This window comes from Lissotriton vulgaris, chromosome 2_1, assembly GCF_964263255.1.
Source record: "Lissotriton vulgaris chromosome 2_1, aLisVul1.2, whole genome shotgun sequence".
Classification (NCBI taxonomy): domain Eukaryota; kingdom Metazoa; phylum Chordata; class Amphibia; order Caudata; family Salamandridae; genus Lissotriton; species Lissotriton vulgaris.
The window spans coordinates 192,977,751-192,991,864 of NC_141687.1; the positions used below are offsets into that span (position 1 = coordinate 192,977,751).

Here is a 14,114-nt window from a genome sequence, read left to right on the forward strand (position 1 = left end):
GTATTGTTTTTTTAAATGCAGCTTCTCCTCAGGCCTGGTAAATGGCCTGGCAAATTTATTGCTTTATTGGGGTGGTGCCTAGAGGTGACGTCTCTGGTATCTGTAGCATGCACGTGCTATTCGGAAGGACCTGTCCCCCATTGTGCACCCGAGTAGCCGCCATTATTAATTGGTCCTTAAAGATTCATCAAAGGCAGCTAAAGTTCACGGACTGTTAGTGTCACAGGTAACAACCACCTATTGAACGTGTTTTAAGAAGAGCATGGCGCTGTGCCACCACCAGAAGCCACTTGGGCTGGGCGCCACCAAGAGTTGCTCCTCCAGACTCACAAGAGAACCTCCCAACAATGAGCATACTTTCAAAAAAGACAAAAAATGATATGCATGGACGTTGTGGCAATGTTAAAACTACTTGTTTCTCAAGATGACGTAGCTACTACCATCTAACTAGAAGACAACTATTTTGAATGCTACCCATTCATCCATAGTCCCACTGTTTTATTTTGTGTATACGAAATTTGATAGCGCCAAATGAGACGAAAACAACTCCAGAGCTCTAGAGAGAGTATACACACTAAAACGTGTTCTGAAAACTCAAGATACATTCTCTGTTTAGCATATCAATATAAGTCGACTTTGTACATAACCGTTGGCACCTCATTTTAGCGTTATGACTACCTGTAAATATTGGGCATTACAGCTACCCTTGTTATTGATCGACTCGGGTGAATGAAAGGCCTGCTCAACTTCTGCAGGATCCAAATATGTGCAATCTAGAAGGAAAAGTGCTGGCCTTTCTTTTTTTTCTCAGAAACCCTGCGGTTTAATCCCAGCTATCCCATGACGTGTGATTTTGGACAAATGCCACTATTTTAGTGCGCTTCAATGCAACTATTTTCTCGTAACGCAGTCCCCTACAAATATGCTAAAAGCGGGTCACACATAGCGTTACCTTTTCGGTCTGGAGGCTGGTTGGGCTACCATACCTGCAGAGGGTCTCAAAGTGCCCGCAGTTGTTCAACAGCAGTCTGTACTCCACGCCCCCCACCAGCTGCTTGGCTTGCTGCGCCACCTCCTCCGCGGGCACGCCCCCTGTGGGAAACTCCGGTCCAGGTGGTTGACCAGGAGGCGAAGTAGGCGAAGTCGTGCACCGAGTCCACCCGCACACTGGCCGCCTTGGCCAGGACCCCCAGCCGCTTGTTGGTCACCACCTTCTGCAGCAGTGACGGGTCTTCAGACAGCAGGGGCAGGATATCCGGCATCGTGTGGGCCACCTGGTCCTCCCCCAGGTAGATGCCAAAGTGGACAAAGAGGGTGCGGGGAACACCTATAGCAGGTCCCCCCTTTTGTATATGGACACATTGTAGTGAATGGCAATAAATACCTCATCTGAGGGCAACAGTTTGAAGTTGGAAATCAGCAGCACTTTCTCAGTAATGAAAGCCAACACTTCCAGCAACGAGGATTTCATCCTTCCCTCGCTGCAGGAGTAATGACGTTTTGCAACTAGTTATTCAAGCAGCATATTGCTTCAGTACCAGTTGGTTCAAATAACAATGCAAACTGCAATGGAATATCCATATCAGTGTGTAGTCACAAATCCAAAGCTCAGTGCCACATAATTACATGCCACATAATTACACTGCACTCAATGCAACAGGCATTCCAAATACCACTCAGTGCCACATAATTACACGCCACATAATTACACTCTTCTCAATACAACATAAATACACTTTATCTATCTGTCTATCTAGCAATCGCCCTCACTCTATCTGTCTATCTATCGCACTCACTCTATCTATTGCTATCACTCTATCTATCTATTGATCGCCCTCACTCTATGTATCTGTCTATCTATCGCCCTCACTCTTATCTATCTATCTATCTATCTATCTATCTATCTATCTATCTATCTATCTATCTATCTATCTATCTATCTATCTATCTATCTATCGCCCTCACTCTATCTATCTATTGCATCCCCACAGCATCACTCAGGACCACCACAGCATCACTCAGAGGCACCACAACATCACTATGCGCTACCACAGCATCACTGAACGCCACTGCATCATTTGTCGCCACCACAACATCAATCTGTGCAACCATTCAACAACTGGTTCAAATATGTTCTCTCAATGTTTCAAGCTTTATTACAAATGTCACAAAAAGATGTTAATATTTCACTACGGAACCAATGTCAGCGGGCTCGATAAATCTCGCCTCGGTGCTTCTCTAACCATGGGTCCCACACTGCAACTCTGGGCAATAGCTTGCTTAATCTCCACAACGGCCCCCTCGCTGCCAGGGATGCCTGGCTTCACCTTGGGGATGCCTAGTAGAGACCATCTCACAGGGAAAGCCGGGACGGGTTCCCCAGCGGCACACAGCGCCAAGAAACCCTTGGGTGAACGTGCGCTCTACAAATTCATACTAACATAACTTCTGTTCTTGGATTTTCGTCACAATAAAATACAATGAACATAATCTTCACAAAAGTTATTTACAAAAGCTATTGCCATTATAAATTACAATAACTTTTATTTAAGTATTTATTTTTAAAAAAATTAAAAGCCATTTTTATTTGTAATATCAATACATGTAAGTCACGTAAATACAACACATATTGCATTACAAATGCTATAGGTATCACATTTGCGAAAGTTAAAACTATTGGCATTGTAAATGACAAAGCTATTAATTTTTCTATTATCAAAACCAACACATAAATAAAAAATGCGTCATTTACCATACCAATAGCTCAAACATTCCTAATGCGAGACCTATTGCTTTGCAAATGCTTGTTCTTATTTCTTACCTGTCCAGCAAGATAGGTTCGCAGTGGGTCCCATGTGTCTCTAGGGCGTAATCCTACAGGTAGTAGGTAGGTAGTGCACAGTATAGTTCTGAGTTTGTGCTGGAAGTCGCTAGGTTCATAAACCATTTGTCTGCGGTGGGGGAAGGGGTGTCCCCTACCCATGCCATAGCAACTCAATGCTTTCCCAAGAGCAGGGCCAGTCCAATGAACTCCTGTGGTTAGGTACTAGTCTGGCATAACCCAGTAATGTTCTCAGGCCTCAGTCTGCAGTGTCAGGCCCTCAATGTTGTTTAAGGATTGGAACAGCCGGCTCCAGTATTCAGCGATCACCTAATAGTCCCATGCCAGATGCATAAAATCAGCTTCAGGAGTGTTACATCTTTCACATCCATCGCTGCCCCTCCCCCATATTTGTGCAATCTGTCTGGAGTGTAATAGACCCACAGGAGATAGTTGCAATGGCATAGTCTATGTCTCCCTTTCATGGAGACCTCTTTTGTGCTCGTACAATAGTGTTCCCATTGTACATCTGTCAGAAGCGTACCCAGAGCTGGCGTCCATCTACCCCTGGAACGATGCCCCACCATGGGCATGTCTCTCAGAGTTGTAGTGTGCATTGTGGGCATTCTTTTTGCAATCAACGCTCCAGGTACTGCAAAGGTTCAACTTTTTCTGGTCTTTCCTACTTAGGGTAATGATAATGACTTACTAGTGAAGACAACCCCAATCACTGAGTTAGATAGACCCCCTATACAGCTTTTTCAGATTTTGGGTTTTTCACTACCTAAAACATTTAACAAGTAACACCTACCACTACGGATGATATGTGGCAGCTACCAATTGTAACCCTCACTGTAGTATGTGCAATTTCCTGTATATTAATTTACACATTTGTATGATGTATAGGTCTCTGTATAATATCTCTGGGATACAAATCACTCTGACACCATACTTTTGAATTGCGTAACACTATGAAAGAAATTCAATAAAGTAAAGTAAAGGAGTACCTGATCAGTAAATGGTTATTAGTATATTTACTCATGCAGACAGAGATATGTGGCAATCTTAAAGGGATGATTATCTCTTCCATGCATGAGTTGGAAAAGTCAAAAGCTATCATCCAGATCTCAGTCTGTCCCTTAAGTGCCTGTGAAGTGACAACAAGCTGAGGGCCTTTTGTTTCCCTGCATTGAACTGGCAACAAGGTGCAAGGCTCCATCTAGCTCTATCTACCAACCTGGATGAACAAAAAGGGTGCTGATGACTCATCCGGAATGATGCCGTTTTTAACACAAAACAGACAAATGGCAGGTGCCCCTGAACATATTCCCATGTTGGCAAATTAGATCTAGTAGGATCCCCCTCATTTCCTGCACTGGGCCTCAATCAGGAACATGCGGATCCGAGCCATCACCTCCAAGGCAAAGAAGAAGGCAAGGGGTAATTTTAGTTCAGGTGGGGGCCAAATACCTCTTCCTGTAGGTACCAAGACTGGTAAACACCCAAAATATCGAAGTTAGAATATCGACTGTCCAGAATATCGAATAAAAAATATAGAGAGGTCAAAATATCGAATTCCCAAAATATAGTTGTATAGGATATCGAATTTGAGGCAATAAATATTGATTTTCATAATATCAAATTTAGAAATATAGTTTTCTATAATATCGAATTTAGAAATATTGTTCCATAATATCGAATTTTATTTTAGTATTATGTATGCTAGTATATGTGTTAAAATTATATATTATTTTTGTAATGTATGTTTCTTTTTTTTAAAGTAATGAATTTTATGTTATTTAATTTTTGCATAATGTAATTCTGTAGCAGGTTGTGGGTTTATAGGGGAATAGGATGGGAAGTAATTTAATTATAGTAAATTAAATAGTAACTTTTATGAATTATGAATTATTTGTAATTTAATTTTGCGTTTTAGTTCTGTAGTGGGTTGTGGGTTTATAGGGGAATACGGTGGGAAGTAATTTAATTGTAATTAAGTAAATATTTATTTATATTTATATGTGTCGATAATTAATTGATTGTTAATTGATTATGAATTGGGTATTATCTTTTATTAATTGGTAATTCATTTTAATTAATTGTTTAATCGATAATTATGTTGATTGTATTAATGTATTATTTGGAGTGGGTTGTGGGTTATAGGGTTATAGGGGAATAGGGTGGGAAGTGATGTAATTGTAATTAAATAATTATTGAAATTATTTTTGTGTATTGATAAAAAATGTATTGTTAATTAATTAATTGTTAATTCTTTTCCTACTCATTACATACTGGTATTGAAAATTATTTGGTTGTTAATTAATTATTAATCAGTATTTATTTTTTATAAATAATATGTGTTGGTATTTATAATTAATTATGTATTAAATAATTTGTAATTGGTAATTAATTGTAATTCATTTTTAACTGGTATTGATAATTGGTAATTATTATTTAAATATTATATCATTACTTTCCCTACTGTTGCACTCTCTGGTTTGGGAATAGTAATTTTTACCCTCCCGCTGTCCAACGCTTTCCCTACTGTTGCACTCTCTGGAGTGGGAATAGTAATTTTTACCCTCCCACTATCCAACAAATTCTCTACTTTTGCACTTGTTGGAGTGTGAATACTAATTTTATTCCCTTAGCTATGTAATGTTTTTAATTTTTGTTATATTTAATGTAGTGTAAATTACTAATTAACATAAAAAGAATTACTTTAATTATTTAAATTATTATATGATATTTATTTTTATATTTAGATAATAGGTTTATTTATATATATGTAAATATATTTTATTAATGTTTTAAATATTTTATAATTAAGATTAATAATTATTGTATAATATTATTAATTGAATATATATGTTTAAAAAAAGGTATGTTTTTTTACATTACATTAATTATTTTTTCAATGTATACTTATTTACATTATTGTAACTATGTTTTATTTAATTGTGTTTATTATTTAATTACTTTTATATTATTCTTAATACATTTAAAAATTCGGTATTTTAGATAACTCTATTTTAACTATTGATGTTTTGTACTCAATATTTTAGTACCTACCTGTTTGTAGAAAGGGATTCTATATTGTGTCCCTCAATATTATTGAGCTGATATTTTGGGCAGTCGATATTCTGTCCCTTGATATTTAGTCGCTGAACCACCAAGACTACAGTGAACCCAAAGACAAAGGATTGCTTGGAGTTCTTGAGCATAAACTTTAGGAAAAGACAATGGTTCTTGATCATCTCCCAGACCAAACCATCAGAAATATGTAAAGGAAATATGTAAATACATACAACTCTATGTTTCTTCCATTGAAAGTGCTGAGGTATGACATTTCCGTAGTGTGGAACTTTTAACACTATTTCATCTTTATAATCTCTCAATGAACTTGACCACCAAGAGAGATTGACAAAAAAGCATGTATTTTTCTTTTTTTTTTGTAACTCTGGGGAAGTGGCATTCCCCATATACTTATGTTGAAACGTTTTGAAGCAAAATGTCAGCTCTGAGTGGGATGTAAGGCCCTGCAGTATTTAAGATTTGTTCCAATATAAGAAACACAACAACTGCCCAGGACATGTTCTAGGTACCTTGGTAACATCTTCCCAATTGCAATCATTACACCATAACAGCTACTTAAGGTCTCTGTTCATTTCACTAGCATTCTGGAATTCCTGGTTCCTCTTAGGGTTTGTTGGTAAGTTCTGCTCATTGTCACTTCTTGTTTCCTTCTCTCAGGGTCCTGCTGTAATAATTGTTGTGGATCAAAATGCAAGGGATATTCCAACACTGATTCTGCTACCTTTAGGTACCTTTAGGTACGCGCCGAACCCCTGCGATCATGGAGGGTACGCGCCGTACGGTGTGTATGTGATTGTGCGCTTTTCTGTACGAATCGCCCTTACCTGACGTGGACCGTACGACTCGCGTCCTGATACCCCGGCCTGGATCGTACTCGTCGGGTCGTACAGCGTGTGTACAAGTCGTACGGAGACGGCTCCGGATACGATTCGTACGGACGGTAATTCTACAGAATCGGAATCGTGCCCTCTATGCCTGAATGTTAATTTGTTACTTGTAATGAATATCTTGAGGACACTGAATAAAATGCAGATATGTGTTTCCATATTACAGAGGCCAAAAGACATGGGTGGTGTCCAAGAGGTATCTGACTTAGAAAGAAGGTTTGTGTATCTCAAGCCAAAGGCTGCTAGACTATGTTGCGAGGATGGGATAGAACATTTCACCCAATAATCCCATGCAGATACCTCAGCCAATGGAAAGTAACTTCCCATTGAACCAACCTCTAAGTTCTCTACCATGAGAGACAAGAGGTTTGAGTCCAATCTTCCAGAAGACTTAGGGGCCGATCAGGATGGAGGATTTTCCGCCTCCTCCGGGCCGGCGGAAGCCACCTCCGGCCCGGAGGAGGCGGAAAATCCTCTGCGGAGTCACCAAAGACCCACCGCCAAATTAGGATGGCTGGTGGGTCTGGAATTCCGTCCGCCGCTTTTCCGCCGCGGTCGGCTTCCGACCGCGGCGGAAAAGCTATAACATGGCAGGCGGTGTCTATGAGACACCGTCCGCCATATTATGATGTTTGTGTAAAACTGCTTTTCCACGGCGGCTTTTCCGCCATGGAAAAGCATACGGACATTCACTTTGGGGGCCCGTTGCGGGCCCCCTGGGTGAATGGGGGGGTGGGGGGTGCACATGGGGGGTACCTATGGTACCCCCCTGCATTTGCGTGCACAAAGCGGCAGGCACCGTGCGGTCCCTGCCGCTTTGTGCATGTAAATGTAACACATGCTATTTTAACATTGCGGCGGGTGCAGCTTGAAGCTGCACCCGCCGCAATGTTAAATAATGAGGATGTGACCGCCACCCTGGCGGTCACATCCTAATCAGGACGGAGGGAACGCCGCAGCCCCTGCGGACGTTCCCTCCTCCTCAAGGGTGGCGGACGGACGCAAGTCCGTCCGCCATCCTGATCGGCCCCATAATGTGGCAATCAAATGTGATAAAATACATAAAGTAGCAGTAAAATGGGCTAAAATATGAAAACAACCGGCGGTCGTGCTTTCTCATACCTTTCTCCTAAAGCCTGGAATAACCTACCTGCAGATCAGAGACACCTCTTCAGTTCTTGAATTTCACAAGAAAGTGAAGACCTGGCTCTTCACCTACCCCCAGCCATTAGTCAGCCCATACAACACGTACTTCAGCACCAGAATACTCTCCCAGGTGAGTTGTGCACTACACAAGTAAATATAACATAAAATAACAAAGCAACATAACACAAAATAACATAACATTTTATAACATTTGATGATATAACACACAATTTCATTTCATAACGTTTTATAACAAAACATTTCGTAACATAGAATATGATTTCAAACATTTAATATTCATAACATAACATTTCATGACTTATTACAAAACATAACATAACAAAATATAATTTACCATTTCATAACATTATATATCATCGTATTACATAAGAAAACATCATTTAAAATGTTATAACATATCATGAAGTAACATTTCATAACATTACATTTCATAACATAATGAAACATAGCATTTCATATCATGATAATTAATTTCATAACATGTTATAACATTACATAACATAACATGACTAACATGACATTTCATAACATAATTTAGCATTTAATTTCATAACAGTCCATTTGGTGACATTTCTTTAAATGGCATTTTATTTCATAACATTTCGTACCATAACATGAAATTTCATAACATAAATTTCACGTCTTAACATTTCTAGCTTCAGCTCCCTATGCCCTGTAGCAATGTGATGAATGGTCTGCAAAAGTGCTACGTTTTCTTACACCATCTTCCTGCTAATCTTCAATAATACGATTATTACATTTACTTTACAATTATTTGTATGTGGATTTTCACGTTAAAATTTGGATTTTTTGCAGGAGTTAAAACGACTGCCAAATGTAATCGAATTTCAAAGTCAGGAGGCAAAGAGTGTAATACTTAACTCGCTTGAAAATGGCACATTTACCTTCAAATCCAACTAGATCTTGTCAAGTAATATTGGCACTTGCATCGAATGACTGCTGGTTTGCAAGGAAAAACTGACATAGGAAAAAGGGGGATCTTAGCAAACCATGAGTAGCCAATAACTTAGCGTGTCTTTTTCCTGCATATTTATTTTCAGGCGGGATGGTGCCCCAAGAACGATTGGATACTTATTAGTGTGGTAAGGTCTGCTTTAATGAAATAGGTGCTCATCATTAAAACAAACCTTGGCTCTAAGCCTTACATACTAAATCGGTGTGGCCTCACTATGGGCCTCATTTATGATGCTGTGCATCACTTTTACGCTGCCGGTGTGTCACTTTTTGTGACGCACCAGTGGCGTAAAAAATGCGCCTCGTTGCGCCATATTTACAAAGTGACGCATCTAGGTAGATGCGTCACTTTGTAAACCCCTGCGCAACATTATACCTGCGCCAGGTGTAATGTATGCAAGGGAGGCGTATTGACGCAAGGAAGGGTCGTAGAAGGGACGCAGTCAAATCGATGAGATTTCACTGCATCACTTTTAGGACGCCGTCGCGTCAAAATCTTGCACCTGCCTCACAGCAGCCATAAGACTGATGCAGGCCCTTTCACATGGGGCTTGCCCCATGTGAAAGGACGCATTGCTGGAGTTGCGTCACTTTTGTGACACACTCCATCAATGCGTCACTTTTGAGCTTACAGATACGTCAGAAATACTGACGTATCTGTAACTCCTTGCGACATGATGCGTCATAATGTAAATATGACGCATCATTGGTGTCGCAAGGAGGGCGCAATGAAAAGTGACGCATCGCTGTTTTCACGCAGCGATGCGTCACTTTCCATAAATGAGGCCCCTGGTCTCCCTGTGGTCCATGACGGGCACCTGTAGCAATGAGTCACATCGACTCCTATGAAAGCTGGACTCATTTTGGGCTCAAATTTACATGAGTACGTCAAGCTGGCCCAGAGCCAAGCATTTGGCTCGAGCTTTCACTGCCTCTTCCACCATTCTATAACACTTTCCGTGCAAGTTCCTCTGAATTGTTTTGAACTAGCCCATAGCTTTGTTTACATACATAGTGTAGTACACTATGCCCTCACGCGGCCAGCGCGGGGAAGCCCCTTTGCTGGGGCAGCTGTGCGCTTTATAAAACCCATTAACATAACATACCATACATTTCTCTCTATCATCTTTTATTTTCATGGACTCAATATAAATATTTTGAATATACGTCTTTGAATTTCAATGTTTTTGAAATAATAAATTAGAAATGATTATACTTGAAAATGATCTATTCTTTTCTCATATTTTAAAACATCCCCTCCTTAACCCTTCCCTTCATGCCTTTACCTAGCTGTCTTTCTCCTGCATTTCACTCTTCTTTACTGTGCGACTCCTTTAACACCTGTCCACTTGCCCCTTTTCTGTTTTTGCAAATCTCGGGGCATATTATCAAGAACAGCGATATAATTATCGCCGCTAAAACGGCGATAATGGCCTTGATAATATGCCATTGTGAATTCCCATAGCAGCCCAGGTTAACAACAGACCTGGGCTGCTATGGGAATTCGCAAGGACATATTATCATGATCATTATTACCGTTTTAGCGGCAGTTTCCTGCCGCTAAAACAGTGATAATTTTATCGCCATTCTTTATAATATGCCCCCTTGTCCGGCTACCTGATAGCCCCCTGCTCTTCCATTACACATCAACAATATTACTTGTTACAACGCGAGTCATCACAATGCGTGCCATAACAATGCGGTCGTTCAAACGACCAAGTTGTTACCACGCAAAGCCATTACTACGCAAGTCATTACATAAACTTGCAGTAGATGGCGTGCTGACATTAGAAATGTATAATTTACTATTCCAACTCCACCCTACGTAACAGTAGGAAAGGTGTTGGAATAGTAAATTATACTATTTCTAATGTTAGCATGCTATCTATTGCAAGTTGATGTAATGACTTGCGTAGTAATGGTAGTGCATGGTAACAACACAGTCGTTGTAACAACCGTGTTGTAAGGGTATTGCGATGTGATCCCAACGTTGTAGTGGCTGTTTCCCCACATGAGCAGGCAAAAATAGATTTTTTGCCTTTCACAAGATTCTTGGATTTGTTCTATGGGAAGGTGTAGGGGGATATTTCCAAAAACAAATAGAAAAGTAAACAAGTAGCAGTTGTTTCGACATTCCAGCATAAGCCAACAGACCCCTCCGTCTTCAGCACCAAGGCCTCTTTTTCAATCATTTAACTGAAGAGATGCAAACCCCTGTTATTCACAGTGTGGAGACCTCTGGTGGTATTTACAAACAGGTATATAGTACACTAAATTACACTAAAAACTCAATAATTGGTTAGTTATTAATCAAGGGGATGTATTTTATCATTGAATCACATTCTATGGTCTGCTCCCACTAAGAAAAGAAAAAGGTACAGGCTGAGGTCATCAATGCTAAAACAACAAAAAACTTCTCCTCCTACTTAAAACACATTATCCTGCCTGAGGGAATAAATACATCGTCTAATTTCACAAGCCATTAATGAGCTACATATACAGTATTTGTTATTCATGGTAATATTGCCCATCGTGTTAAGTTTATCCCAACAAGTCACTTGCTTGCCCAATTCGTTATATGTAGAGGGAGTACTCACTTTTGTTTTATCTTCCTCAAGTTTAATTTCAAATTCAGGCAAAGTTACTTCCCTGCTAAAAATCTGAACGATTTCTAAATTCTCTCATCTAAATAAACAGGAAAATATAATTATTGCCATCCAATACTATCCACTGCTTTTCAAAATGAGGCTGATGTCACCGTACCCAGTATTTGTACCCAATATTTGAAATTAGAATATCTTTTATTTCATATTCAACATGTCCAGTGCAGCAAAATGGACCTCTTCGAATACATTTGTTTAGGATTGCGATTTGCTTCTAGAAAATTCAGCTTGGAAAGTGAGTTTGGGTGAGGTGTTATTTGGATTAGAATTTGTGTATTATGGAAATTCATTTTGCAGTTTGTGAAGTTACTGGTTGTCTCGTCTGGTCATTCGTTAAAATAATCATACAAGGACTGGGTACCAATATTTATCCCCCAATTCCTTGATAAAGGATAGCTTTCCAATTAAAACACGTATGTCGCGCGACACATCTTGATTTTTTTTGTCTATTTGCTGGATTAAATATAGAAACTTGCTGAAGATTTTTATTGAATGGGAATATCAACTTTTATATGTAGTTGGATAAATTGTTTTGATATTTAAATCAGAGAAAATATGAATGTTGCTGGGAACTCTGTGCAACAAGCACGTTCAGAGTATCCTATCAGAAGATGCATCTCTCTGAAGTGGTGTCACCACCACTATTTTCATTCAGTAAAATTTGTGAGATAAGACGTTAATATTTTCTCTATTCGAGAGGAATGGGGAAACGAAGCCAGGGGCATATTATCAACGGCCAGCGATAATTATCGCTGGCTGTGCTTAGTGATAATTTTATTATCGCAGGCTACCTCTGAAATGTATCGCTCCGGTAGAGCGTTATTAACAACGCGTTACTCCACGGCAATAAAAATTCCAGAGATAGGGAGGTTATCACTGTTTTCCAGGGAACATCACTGATTTTCCAATGATGTACCCTGCAAAATGGCGATAAACTTGCGGTCGTATCAGCATAATCCACCCCAATGTTAGGGATAGGTAAGTCTGCATTTTAGCAGATGTTAGGTTTTGGAGAAAACAGCAGTTTTCTCCAAAAACTAACGTGTGCTAAAATGCTGGGGCAGCCTTGTAAATATTGCGATGTGAACATCAGCGATATTTGTAAGGTTGTCCATCCGGGGTACGCCCAGTGACGCCCACTTTGCATCTCATTAGAGATGCAAAGGGAGGCGTTGGGTAAAGGGTGCTAACATGCGATTACGCAAGTTATCACCCTCTTGTAAATAGGGTGATAGTTTTATCTCTGCTTTTTTTGCTTCTTAAGCCAAAAAAGCAGAGATAAAACCCTTGGAAATATGCCCCAAGTCTTTATTTAATGTTAATTAGAAGTGGACCAGCCAAAAACAAATCAAGTCCAGAATAAACTCGTCAGGAAGTCTCATATCACTTTTAGTACTCTCACCAAAACATAGGCTGGGGTAGTATCAGCACTGATCCCACATAGGGATATTATAAGGTACAACATTTAATAAGTGTTGTACATCATGTCTTAATCTCATGTACGACAACTGGAGGTGTGTGACATATTAATGGAAAGGTTTTTAAAACCTTGCCAGATTTGCAGAGTTAAACTAATGGAAAGGGGCGACCGAATCGGTCCCCCCGAACGTATGGCCGAGTGCCTCGATCCCCCCGGGAAGCCATTTTGGGCGGGAGGCGCGTCTCAGCTGGTATGCCCGAAGCGGCGTAGCCGGGGCGCGCTCGTTCCCGCCCTAGAGTGGGCTGGCCTAGACACCGACGCAGCCAGCCACGCCCTCAGGGGCAGGCAGGGGCGGGTATACGCCCGCCCTGAAGACGGATAAAAAGGGACGCAAGACCAGAAGACATCCTCTTGTTCTTGTGCTCTGAAGCTGCACCTCCTCGCTGCACGTGAGCTCGGGACAGAACGAAGAGCCAATTTTGAGCGTTTTAATCTCTCTCTTTGTCTTTTAGATACTTCGTCTGAAAAGATGCCCAAGAAAGGAGCGAAGACAATGTCGACTGACCAGTTGGTTCGGGCCCTCATGAAGGACATGTCCGAAATTAAGAAGCGGTTGGCGGAGCGAGACGGCGAGGAGGGATCGGGGCGTCCACCGGCCGGAGGGAAGCCAAAGAGGCCGAGAAGGGGGCCGGTCGGGGGAGACGTCCCGGTTCCCTGTTCCCCGCTCGAGGCGCCAGCCCCGGTACCGGCCCCGGTACCGGATGAGGGGAATCCGATTCCCGTGGTAGTCACCCCGACGTCTGCCGAAGATATGCCTCCCGAGTTGGCGGCACAGTTAGCAGCATGGTTGGGGGACGGTAATGGGGGCGCCATGGCTACCGAAGCGCAAGCACTCATAAAGCAGTTGCGCGTGAAACGTGATACAGCCAAGGTGCCCGCGCCGGATGCGGCGATAGACAAGCCACGAGGGACGGAAGCAGCATCCGGCGCAGGTAAGCGGCCATTGCCGATTGCAAGGGATGAGTCAACACCGTCTCGTAGAGAAAAATTGGGGCAACATGTTCCTTTGCCAATAAAGGAAAAGA

The 14,114-nt window shown here is 41.0% G+C and overlaps 1 pseudogene; it reads right to left on the reverse strand.

The window, feature by feature from the left end:
- Positions 1-925: 925 nt before the first annotated feature.
- Positions 926-1,471, reverse strand: LOC147729824 (lecithin retinol acyltransferase pseudogene; annotated as a pseudogene).
- Between the last annotated feature and the right edge of the window lie 12,643 nt (positions 1,472-14,114).